Below are 13,167 nucleotides of genomic sequence, written 5' to 3' on the forward strand. Positions count from 1 at the left end.
TGCCTCAGCCTCCCGAGTAGCTGGGACTACAGGCGACTGCCACACCTGGCTAATTTTTTTAATATTTTTTAGTAGAGACGGGGTTTCACCGTGTTAACCAGGATGGTCTCGATCTCCTGACCTCGTGATCCACCTGCCTCGGCCTCCCAAAGTGCTGGGATTACAGGCATGAGCCACCGCGCCCGGCCGTTTTTTTTTAAATTTTTTAAATTGTATGTCCTCCGGTGTTGAAACTGAACGATTCTAAGGTTTAAACTGGATTTGAAAGGTGAGGAGGAACTCATTTTGGCAAAGAAGATTAGGGTGAGTGTCTTGGGAATAAAAAAAAGAGGGAACAGGTGTCTGCGTGACCAAAATGAGATATTTGGATGCAACTCAGCCCCGTCCTCAGGACACTTTTGGTGTTCTGCCAGTGGTGGGGAATCCCAGAACCTTCTCCGGCTTGGCTACAGAAGGAAACAGACATCTCCTCTGGAGAGAAAGGAAAGTCACGGAGCTGCTGTCTGGTGGTGACTGGCGCCACAGTGGCAAGCAGAGAGATGTCTGTGGGGCAAGGGGACTGGCAGGGTGAGGCCTGAGGGCCAGCCCGGGATTCTGGTCACTGGGAGGCTGAGCTAGAGGCTTCTACCTCCTGCAAAGTAAGCTGGGCTGGTCTGTGGATTCTTCCCAGATTCTCAGAATTCCAACCTCCTATAGGGTCTTCTCTAGGGAAGGAGGGACACGGATATATAGAAAAGACCAAAGGGAATGACGAGAGTTTTAAAACTCTGGTCTGGCCGGGCTCAGTGACTCATGCCTATAATCCCAGCAGTTTAGGAGGTCGAGGTGGGAGGATCATTTGAGTCTAGGAGTTCAAGACCAGCCTGGACAACAAAGCAAGACCCTGTTCCTTTGTTTATTTATTTATTTAGAGTCAGTCTCTCTCTATTGCCTAGACTGGAATGCAGTGGTGCGATCTCAGCTCACTACAACCTCCGCTTACCAGGTTCAACCTGGAGTAGCTGGGATTACAGGCATGCGCCACCAGCTTATTTTTGTATATATATATTTTTAGTGGAGATGAGGTTTCACCATGTTGCCCAATCTGGTCTCAAACTCCTGACCTCAAGTGATTCACCTGCCTCAGCTTCCCAAGGTGTTTCCCAAGACTACAGGTGTGAGCCACAATGCCCGGCCCTGACTCTGTCCCTTAAAAAACAAACAGGCCAGGCGCGGTGGCTCACGCCTGTAACCCCAGAACTTTGGGAGGCCAAGGCGGGCAGATCACAAGGTCAGGAGTTCGAGACCATCCTGGCCAACATGATGACACCCTGTCTCTACTAAAAATATAAAAATTAGCTGGGCGTGATAGCGCATGCCTGTAGTCCCAGCTACTCAGGAGGCTGAGGCAGAAGAATCGCTTGAACCCAGGAGGCGGAGGTTGCAGTGAGCAGAGATTGTGCCACTGCACTCCAGCCTGGTGACAGAGCGAGACTGCATCTCAAAAACAAACAACAAACAAAACAAAAAAACCCCTCTGGCCTGAGATTCCAAATTGTCACCAGCCATCACGGGGCTGTGGGAGAGACAGTCAGACCAGGCTATGCTGCTTTCTGGGAGAGCCAGCCATCTCCCATCTGCCCCTGCAGACCCACGCTTCACTCTTCTCTGTCGTGTCCTGTGTCTGCCTTGTCTGGACACGTCAGCAGGCTCCTTTGCCTTCCGGCTCCTTCTTGGGCTCAGCCACTGGGGACCCTGGGTCTGTGGGTCCAGAAGGGAGAGAAGTTGGGAAGTTATTCCCTTGCTCCCTCCACAGGTTGACAGGGTATCCTTGATGGGCAGTCACAGCTCTTCTTAAGGAGGCCTCTTTTCCAAAATTCCCTCCCTCAGGAAATGCTCTCCCCTGTCCCTTCAGGCCTAAGGGTGGTGGCAGTTACTCAAGTGTTGCTAGCCCCGGGCCACTGTGCTATCCGTACGGTTTCTCTGCACCCACTCATACCATCATAAATAATCCCTTTTCAAATTATTCTAATTTTAGTGTGTCATCTGTTTTCACTTGGGACCCTGACTGATACATTTGCCAAATAAGGATTCTTTTAGTTGTCTTAAGGGAAAGAGAGAGAGAATTATTGCCTCATTATTGCTTCATGTACCCGAAACTTGATGTACAGACGTTAGACATGTTTGTTCAAGAGTTTAGGCAAGAGCTTACTTAGAGTTGGCAGCTTCAGTCTCTTTCTCTCCTTCAGCTCTAGTTCCTCTGGGTGTGCTTTGCATTCGGGTACTCTCTCTACCTAGTAACTTCCAGCACCTCCAAGCTTGTATCCTATCCTCCCAGTGTCGTGTCCAAAGAAAGGTTCATTTCAGGCCGGGTGCGGCAGCTCATACCTGTAATTCTAGCACTTTGGGAGGCCGAGGTGGGTGGATTGCTTGAGTCCTGGAGCTCGAGATCAGCCTGGGCAACATGGTGAAAACCCATCTCTACAATAAATACAAAAGTTAGCCAGGTGTAATGGCACACGCCTGTAGTCCCAGCTACTCGGGAAGCTGAGGTGGGAAGATCACCTGAGCCTAGGAGGTCGAGGCAGCAGTGAGATGTGATTGCACTACTGCATTCTAGCCTGGGTGACAGGGAGACCCTGTCTCAAAAAGCAAACAAACATGGCCAGGTGTGGTGGCTCACACCTGTAATCCCAGCACTTTGGAGGCCGAGGTGAGTGGATTACCTGAGGTCAGGAGTTCAAGACCAGCCTGCCAACATGGTGAAACCTCATCTCTACTAAAAATACAAAAATTAGCTGGGTGCTGTGGCAGGTGCGGGTAGTCCCAGCTACTCACGAGGCTGAGGCAGGAGAATCGCCTGCACCTGGGAGGTGGAAGTTGCAGTGAGCCGAGATCATATCACTGCACTCCAGCCTGGGTGACAGAGACTCTGCCTTAAAAAAAAAAAGCAAACAAACAACCCCTACCCCAACAACAACAAGAAAACAAAAAAGAAAGTTTCATCTCTATCCCGATGGATCTGACAAAGTTCCAGTATCCTCATGGACTTGGCATGAATCATAAGGCTACCCTCAAACCAGTCACTGTGACCAGAGGGATGGAACATGTAATTGGCCAGATGTGGGTCGTGTCTTGCCGCTAGAGCTTGGAAGAGGTGTGTTAACCCCACCTAAGTCAACAGGCCTGATAGTAGGGGCAGGCAATTCCCGAAAGTCAAGGTTTTCTCACCAGAAGGAAAGGAAAGGCACAGATGCCGAGTAGGCCCAAACCATGAATCTGTTTTTTTTTTTTTTTTTTTAAGACAAAGTCTCACTCTGTCGCCCAGGCTGGAGTGCAGTGATGTAATCTTGGCTCACTGCAACCTCTACCTCCCAGGTTTAAGCAATTCTCATGCCTCAGTCTCCCAAGGAGCTGGGACTACAGGTGCCTGCCACCACATCCGGCTAAGTTTTGTTTTTTTGTAGAGATGGTATTTCACCATGTTGGCCTCCGCCACCTCAGCTTCCCAAAGTGCTGGGATTACAGGCGTGAGCCACTGAGCCTGGCCTCCATGAGTGTATTCCACTTGGCTGTGTGAACTTGGATAAATGACCTAACCTCTGGAACTTCTGTGTTCTTTCTTCCAATACTACTAAGAATGATGATTATTGAGCAGTTACTGTGTGCCAGGACCTACATTGAGGGTTTTAGATGAATCTTTGTTTGCTAAGTATCGTTTCCCCCTCTTTACAGATGTGCAAACCAAGACTCAGAAAAGTAAAGTGGGCCAGGCGTGGTGGCTCACGCCTGTAATCCAGGCACTTTGGGAGGCCGAGGTGGGTGGATCACTTGAGGTCAGGAGTTTGAGACCAGCCTGGCCAACGTGGCAAAACCCCGTCTCTACTAAAAATACAAAAATTAGCCGGGCATGGTGGCGGGCATCTGTAATCCCAGCCACTCAGGAGGCTGAGGCAGGAGAATCGCTTGAACCTGGGAGGCAGAGGTTGCAGTGAGCTGATATCATGCCACTGTACTCCATCCTGGGTGACAAGAGCGAGACTCTGTCTAAAAAAAAAAAAAAAAGGGGGCCGGGCACGGTGGCTTATGCCTGTAATCCTAGCACTTTGGGAAGCTGAGGTGGGAGAATCACGAGGTCAGGAGATTGAGACCATCCTGGCCAACATGGTGAAACCTCATCTCTACTAAAAATACAAAAATTAGCTGGGTGTGGTGGTGCATGCCTGTAATCCCAGCTACTCAGGAGGCTGAGGCAGGAGAATCACTTGAACCAGGGAGTCAGAGGTTGCAGTGAGCCGAGATCGCGCCACTGCACTCCAGCCTGGCTACAGAGCGTGACTCTGTGAAGAAAAGAAAAGAAAAAAGACAAGACAAGACAACAGGCTTTCTCAGGGCCACAAAAGCCTAGACATGGCAGAGTTAGAATGTGAACCCAGATTTGTTTGACAGAACACACACCCCTCTACCAACTGCTTCTCAGTTGGAGCCTAGCTTGCAGGGTGCTGTGAGGATTAAGAGATATAATACAAACAGTACAGCAAAAATGTATTGTACTCTTTGTGCACATACTGTGTGCCAGCCCCTGAGCCAAATGTTGTGTGGACACATGTTTAAATCTTGCAACAATTTCTCACTCTTGAAAACATCTAGCGTAGCCCCTCGCCCCGTAGGAACTCAGCAGCAGCTTCTCCCCTTTTATGCTCCCTGACTTTTCTCTTCATGTTGGTTCCAGCGTTTTTTCAGAATTTTCATTGTTCATGTTGCACAGGGTCCCTGAGCTGTTTCTCCTGCTGCCTAGAAGCTGAGAAGAATCAGCCTCATGGCCCTTGTGCCTGGAGAGGTCCTTATGGGGAGAAAGGGCTCAGTGAGAGGAAAGCAGGTGGGAAAACAGGCCTGGGGAGGTGATGTGATTAACATCACAGCATCAAATGTTCTTCCCCTGAGCAACTTTGGACATTTTAAAAACATCTCAGCCAGGTGCCATGGCTCACACCTGTAATCCCAGCACTTTGGGAGGCTGAAGTGGGCAGATCACGAGGTCAGGAGAGCGAGACCATCCTGGCCAACATGGTGAAACCCTGTCTCTAGTAAAAATACAAAAAATTAGCCAGGTGTGGTGGCATGCGCTTGTAGTCTCAGCTACTTGGGAGGCTGAGGCAGAAGAATTACTTGAACCTGGGAGGCGGAGGTTGCAGTGAGCTGAGATCGCACCACTGCACTCCAGCCTGGGTGACAGAGTGAGACTCCGTCTCGGGGAAAACAAAAACAAAAACATCTCCAGGGCACTGGGATTCACCCTACTGGGGAAGTGAGAGGCTGGCAGGGGGCAGGGGGTGGAAGGATCATGAATCCAAGGTTGCCTGGCAAGCTGGCCGGAGGACCAGGTACGCCTTCTGGTTTGTCTCCTAATCTCCTGGGTGGTTTCCATACTGAGACCAACTGTCTGTTGTCTTTGACTCTTCCTTTGTTGTCCAATCAGATATCAGGACCTACTGATTCTCCCAAATTCTTGCTGTTACCTGAGAATTTGTTGAAAGCTTTGACTAACTTTTCTGCATTGGGAGTGAGGGCAGGTACAGAATCTTTCGTTTTCAGGTTTCCAGTAACTAAATGCATGTTTTGTTTTGTTTGAGAGACGGAGTCTCTGTCGCCCAGACTGAAGTTCAGTGGCGTGATCTCAGCTCACTGCAACCTCCACCTTCTGGGTTCAAACAATCCCCCCACCTCCGCCTCCCGAATAGCTGGGACTACAGGCATGCACCACCGCACTCAGATAATTTAAATTTTTTTTTTTTTTTAGATGGAGTCTCTCTCTGTCACCCAGGCTGGAATGCAATGGCATGATCTCGGCTCACTGCAACCTCCGCCTCCCGGGTTCAAGCAATTCTCCTGCCTCAGCCTCCTGAGTAGCTAGGATTACAGGCACACACCACCACGCCCGGCTAATTTTTGTATTTGTAGTAGAGATGAGGTTTCACCATGTTGGCCAGGCGGGTCTTGAACTCCTGACCTCGTGATCCATCTGCCTCGGCCTCCCAAAGTGCTGGGATTACAGGCGTGAGCCACCGCGCCCGGACAATTTTTAGATTTTTTGTAGAGACAAGGTCTCACTGTGTTGCCCAGGCTGGTCTCAAACCCCCGGGCTCAAGTGATCCTCCCATTTCAGCTTCCCAAAGTGTGCTGGGATTTATAGATGTGAGCCACTGCACGCAGCCTGTATGGTTTTTTTTTTTTTTTTTTGGTTTGGTTTTTTGTTTTTGAGACAGTCTCTCTGTACCACCCAGCCTGGAGTGCAGTAGCATGATCTTGACTCACTGCAACCTCCCATCTCCCGGGTTCAAGCGATTCTTGTGCCTCACCTTCCTGAGTAGCTGGGATTACAGGTGCGTGCCACCACGCCTGGGTAGTTTTCATATTTTTAGTGGAGACGGGGTTTTGCCATGTTGGCCAGGCTGGTCTCAAACTCCTGGCCTCAAGTGATCCACCTGCCTCGGCTTCTCAAAGTGCTGGGATTATAGGCGTGAACCATCCTGTCTGGCCTGTATGTTTAATTGAACTTAATAATAGTCATAATTTTTTCAGAGCCTCTGGCGAACCACTGACTTAACTAAGCATCAAGTTTAATCCTTACAACAACCTTGTATCATAGCTACTGTTTTTCTTTCTACTTAATATAAGAGGGAAGTGTGACTGCTGTAAGGTCATGGGGCTAGCAAGTGGCTAAATGGTAAGCTAAAAAGCAGCTTGGACCTCTCTCTTTTTTTTTTTTTTTCTTTTGTTTTTTTTTTATTAATTTTTTTTGCATACAAAAACAATGGACCTCTCTCTTAAACTCAAGACTTGTATGACCAGCTGCCTATTTGACACACCCCCTTAAATGTCCAATGGGCACCTCAAACTTAACATGTCCAGGATCAAGTTCCTGCTATCCACTCCCTGACCCCTAACCTGTTCAGTTAATTGCCACTGCATCTTTCAATTGCTCAGGCCAGAAATCTTGAGCTATCCTTAACTTGTCTTTCTCATACACCCTAGCTTCAATCCATCAACACACTTAGTGAGGTCTACCTTCAAAATATCTCCAGCACTGACCCCTTCCAACTCTCTCTGCTGTTCACATTCTGGCTTAAGCCACCAACAGCCTCCTCACTGCTCTTCGGGTTTCTGCCTTTGCTTCCCCTAATCTCTCAACAGATTCAGATATGTCACCCTTCTGCCCGAGCACTGCAGTGGGTAAATGGACGAGTAAAAGTCAAAGTTCTTACCCTGAGCTACAAGGCGTTATCTGAACTGGCTTTTTTTGAGATGGAGTCTCACTCTGCCACCCAGGTTGGGGTGCAGTGGTGCAATCACAGCTCACTGCAGTCTAGACTGGCTGGGCTCAAGCCATTCTCCCACCTCAGCCTCCTGGGACAACAGGTGCGTGCCACCAAGCTAATTTTTTAAATGTATTTGTAGAAACAAGGCTGCACTATGTTGCCTAGGGTGGTCTTGAACCCCTGGGCTCAAGTGATCCTCCCACCTTGGGCTCCCAAAGTGCTGGGATTACAGGTGTGAGCCACTGTGCCCAGCTGAGCACTGTCTTTTTTTATTTTTATTTTTATTTTGAGATGGAGTCTCCCTCTGTCACCCAGGTTGAAGTGCAGTAGTGTAATCTCGGCTCACTGCGACCTCCACCTCCTGGGTTCAAGTGATTCTCCTGCCTCAGCCTCCTGACTAGCTGGGACTATAGGTGCATGCCACCACGCCCAGCTAATTTTTGTATTTTTAGTAGAGATGGGGTTTCATCTTGTTGGCCAGGCTGGTCTCGAACTCCTGACCTCAAGTGATCCCTCCACCTCGGCCTCCCAAAGTGCTGGGATTACAGGCATGAGCCACCGCGCCCAGCCTAAGCTGGCTTCTTGAGACATCTGTTCCCTCATTTTCCAGCCTCTCCACCTGCCGTCACTCTGCTACACATACTTTGCTTCAGACCACCCACTCCCACTTCAGAGCCTTTACATGTGGTACTTATTTGGCCTGGAATTTTTTATTTCCAACTGCCCGTTGGTTGCTTCCATATTTCTTTCGGGTCTTTGATGCCATCTTCTTTTTTTTTTTTTTTTTTTTTTTGAGACGGAGTCTCGCTCTGTCACCCAGGCTGGAGTGCAGTGGCGCAGTCTCGGCTCACTGCAAGCTCCGCCTCCCGGGTTCACGCCATTCTCCTGCCTCAGCCTCTCCGAGTAGCTGGGACTACAGGCGCCCACCACCACGCCCGGCTAATTTTTTGTATTTTTTTAGTAGAGACGGGGTTTCACTGTGGTCTCGATCTCCTGACCTCGTGATCCGCCCCCCTCGGCCTCCCAAAGTGCTGGGATTACAAGCGTGAGCCACCGCGCCCAGCCTGATGCCATCTTCTTAATGAGGCCTTTCCTGGACACCTTACCTAAAATTTCACACCCTCCACTGATAGTGCCTATTTTCCTTCCCTGTGCTATTTATTTCTCCTTAGGACGTATTACCCCCTAAAATACCATATATCCTGGCTTATTGTCAGTCCCACTAAAATGTATGCCCTGCCATGGCAGGATTTTGATCACTTTTATTCATGGCCGAATCTCCAGCTCCTTTAACAATGACTGGCACATCCTCGGTGCTTGATTCACATTTGTTGAATACATGTATGAGTAAATGAATTTAGAAGAAGAAATGAGGTCTGTTGACTCATTTAATTGCTCCATGCTACCTCTCCAAACTAAGCGTGCCTCTGATACACTTGTGGCTATTTGGTGGCACTGATATCACGCTCTCAGTGCTGCGGGGATTCTTAGAAGAGTCGTCTATAAATAGTACTCTCTTTGCTTGAAAAAGCTCTGAACCATTTGAGAAATAAGATTAAGAAATAAGACATATGAAGACCAAAATAGCAGCCTTATTATTGATAAAGCTGATATTAGAGAGAGTGACCTATGACTGTCAATAGGTGCGCACGCAAGTACCGACCCCAGAATTGCATCAGCTTAACCATGGATTCACAGGCAGTACCCGATGAAGTGGAACTTAAGGCATACAGAGACAGGCAGAATGCATCCTTGAGGAGAGGAGTGTGCAGCGCTGCATATACCAGTTCTTTATCACAGACTCGTGGATGGATTCAGTCACTTGCCTCTTTCAGGGGAAGCAGAGAGAAGCCAGGAGTGTTACACTATGGATGCCTTTCCCATGGAAGGGAAAGATAGGGGTATTTTCCATCTAACAATCCCCAACTCTTAAACAAAACAAAAAGAAACAAAAAAAAACAGCTTTATTGGCTAGGTGTGGTGGCTCACACCTGTAATCCCAGCACCTTGGGAGGCTGAGATGGGCAGATCACTTGAGCTCAAGGGTTCGAGACCAGTCTAGGCAACATAGTGAAACTTCATCTCTATAAAAAATACAAAAATTAGCCAGGTATGGTGGCACAGCCTGTAGGCCCAGCTAGTCAGGAGGCTGAGGTGGGAGGATCGCTTGAACCCAGGAGATGGAGGTTGCAGTGGGCTGAGATCCTGCCACTGCACTCCAGCCTAGGTGAGAGTGAGACCCTGTGCCAAAAAATAAAATGAAATAAAAAAATAGCTTTAGTGATATGTGATTCACATACTGTAAAATTCACTTTTAAAGCATACAAGTCAGTGGGGTTTTTTGTTCTTCTTCTTTATTCTGAATACAAGTCCCTTATCCAATCTATGATTTGTAAATATTTTCTCCCATTCTGTGGGTTATCTTTTCACCATCAGGAGATAGTGTCCTCATAGAGTGGAACAACACACACTGGCACCTATTGGAAGGTGGAGGTTGGGAGGAGAAAGAGGATCAGGAAAAATAACTAACGGGTACTAGGCTTAATACCCGGGTGACAAAATAATTTGTACAACAAACCCCCATGACACAAGTTTACCTATACAACAAACCTGCACATGCACCCCTGAACTTAAATTAAAAACAAGAGATGGGCTGGGTACACTGGCTCACGCCTGTAATCCCAGCACTGTGGGAGGCGGAAGCAGGTGGATCACCTGAGGTCAGGAGTTCGAGACCAGCCTGATCAACATGGTGAAACCCCGTCTCTACTAAAAGTACAAAAGTTAGCTGGGCGTGGTGGCAGGCGCTTGTAATCCCAGCTACTCAGGAGACTGAGACATGAGAATTGCTTGAACCTGGGAGGCGGAGGTTGCAGTGAGGTGAGATCGCACCATTGTACTCCAGCCTGAGCGACAGAGCAAGACTCTGTCTCAAACCAAAAAAAAAAAAAAAAAAGATGGTGTCCTTCGAAACACAAAAGTTTTTAATGTTTACAAAGTCCAATTTATCTATTTTTTTGTTTTGTCTGTGCTTTTGAGTATCATATCTAAGAAACTATTGCTTAATCCAATGTCGTGACGATTGATTCCTAGGTTTTCTTCTAAGAGTATTATGCTTTTTTTAGCTCTTACATTTGGGTCTGTTATATTTTTGATCAAATTGTTTATCTAGTGTGAATAGGGATTCATTTAAATTTTTTTTGCATGTGAATATCCAGTTATTGTTTTCATACATTTGTTCAAAATTGACCGCAAATGCAAAGGTTTATTTCTGGACTTTCAGTTCTATTCCATTAATCTATATATTTATTCTTTTTTTTTTTTTTTGAGACAGAGTCTTACTCTGTTGCCCAGGATGGAGTGCAATGGTATCATCTCAGCTCACTGCAACCTCCACCTCCCGGGTTCAAGCGATTCTCCCACCTCAGCCTCATGAGTAGCTGGGATTACAGGCACATGCCACACCCAGTGAATTTTTGTATTTTTACAAAATAAAAATGGTTTTGCCATGTTGGCCCGGCTGATCTCAAACTCCTGACCTCAGGTGATCTGCCCCCCTCAGGCTCCCAAAGTGTGGGGATTACAGGCGTGAGCCACCACGCCTGGCCTATATATTTATTCTTATGTCAGTACCATATTGTCTTTATCACTTTAGCTATGTATAAATTTTGAAATCAGTGAGTCCTCCCACTATTTTTTTTTTCAAGATTATTTTGACTATTCTGTGTCCCTTGCATTTCCATATGAATTTTAGGATCAGCTTGGTAATTTCTGCAAAAAAAAAAAAAAAAAAAAAAAAAAAAAAACACCAAAAAAACACCAGCTGAAATTTTGATAGGAATTGCACTGAAAATGTAGATCAGTTTGGGGAGTATTGCCATCTTACTCCCCAGAATGCCATCTGTTCATCCAATATAGGAACATGGGCTGTCTTCCCATTTATTTAGGTCTTATTAAGCTTCTTCCAGCAGGCCAGGAGCGGAGGCTCACGCCTCTAATCCTAGCACTTTGGGAGGTGGAGGCGAGAGGAACATTTGAGCCCGGGAGTTTAAGACCAGCCTGGGCAGCACAGTGAGACTTTGTCTCTACAAAAAATGAAAAAAATTAGCCAGGTTTGGTGGTATAAACCTGTAGTCCCAGCTACTTGCGAGGCTGAGGCTGGAGAATCTCTTGAGTCTGGGAGGTAGAGGCTGCAGTGAGCCGTGATAGCACCACTGCACTCCAGCCAGGGCAACAGAATAAGACTCTGTCTATAAAACCAACCAACCAACCAACCAACCAACTAACCAACCAAACAAACAAACAAAAAAACCAGACGCAAAGTCTTTTAACATTGTTATAGTTTTCAGTGTCTGAATCTTGTTATTTATTTATTTATATTTGAGACAGAGCCTTGCTCTGTCGCCCCAGCTGCAGTGCAGTGGTGCAATCTTGGCTCACTGCAGCCTCAACTTCCCAGGCTCAAGCCATCCTCCGCCACAGCCTCCCAAGTAGCTGAGACTACAGGAGTGCACATCCAGCTAATTTTTTTTTTTTAGACGGAGTCTTGCTCTGTCGCCCAAGCTAGAGTGCAGTGGTGGGATCTCGGCTCACTGAAAGCTCTGCCACCCGGGTTTCATTCTTTCATTCTCCTGCCTCAGCCTCCTGAGTAGCTGGGACTACAGGCGCCCGCCACCATACCCAGCTAATTTTGTGTATTTTTAGTAGAGACAGGGTTTCACCATGTTAGCCAGGATGGTCTCGATCTCCTGACCTCGTGATCCACCCGCCTTGGCCTCCCAAAGTGCTGGGATTACAGGGGTGACCCACCGCGCCCAGCCCATGCCCAGCTAATTTTTAAATTTTGTTTGTAGCTACGAGGTCTCACTGTATCACCCAGGCTGATCTTGAACTCCTGGCCTCAAGCGATCTGCCCACCTCAGCCTCCCAAAGGGCTGGGATTACAGACATCAGCCACTGTGCTTGTCCAAGTCTTGTATAATAATTCTTTTGTTAAATTTCCTCCTAAGTATATTATTCTTGATGATATTATAAATAAAAATTATTTTCTCAATTTCATTTTCAGATTGTTCATTGCCAGTGTATAAAAATTCAACTGATTTTTGTGTATTGATCTTGTATCCTGTAACCTCACCAAACTCATTTATTAGTTCTAATAGTATTTTGTGGACTTCTTAGGATTTTCTATATTCATCTGCAAATACAGACAGTTTTACTCAATCTGGATGCCACTGCAACCCCTGCCTCCCAGGTTCAAGTGATTCTCCTGCCTCAGCCTCCCGAATAGCTGGGATTACAGGTGCCCACCACCACGCCCGGCTAATTTTTGTATTTTTAGTAGAGATGGGGTTTCACCATATTGGCCAGGCTGATGTTGACCTCCTGACCTCAAGTGATCTGCCCACCTCAGTCTCCCAAAGTGCTGGGATTATAGGCATGCGCCACTGCACCCAGCTCCCAAAAGCTTATCTTTAATCTTCACAATACCATGAGTTTGATGTTACTAATCCTATACATTTTTTTTTTTTCGAGATGGAGTTTCACTGTGTCTCCCAGGCTGGGGTGTAGTGGCATGATCTCGGCTCACTGCAACATCTGCCTCCTGGGTTCAAGCAATTCTTCTGCCTCAGCCTCCCAAGTAGCTGGGATTACAGGCGTGTGCCACCATGTCCAGCTAATTTTTGTATTTTTAGTAGAGACATGGTTTCACCATGTTGGCCAGGCTGGTCTTAAACCCCTGACCTTGTGATCTGCCTGCCTCAGCCTCCCAAACTGCTGGGATTACAAGCATGAGCCACCATGCCTGGCCACTAATCCTATTTTAGGAATGAGAAAATTGAAGTTCAAAGTAGTTAAGTGATTTACTTAA

The sequence above is a fragment of the Symphalangus syndactylus genome, chromosome 12, assembly GCF_028878055.3.
Source record: "Symphalangus syndactylus isolate Jambi chromosome 12, NHGRI_mSymSyn1-v2.1_pri, whole genome shotgun sequence".
In the NCBI taxonomy this organism is placed as follows: Eukaryota; Metazoa; Chordata; class Mammalia; order Primates; family Hylobatidae; genus Symphalangus; species Symphalangus syndactylus.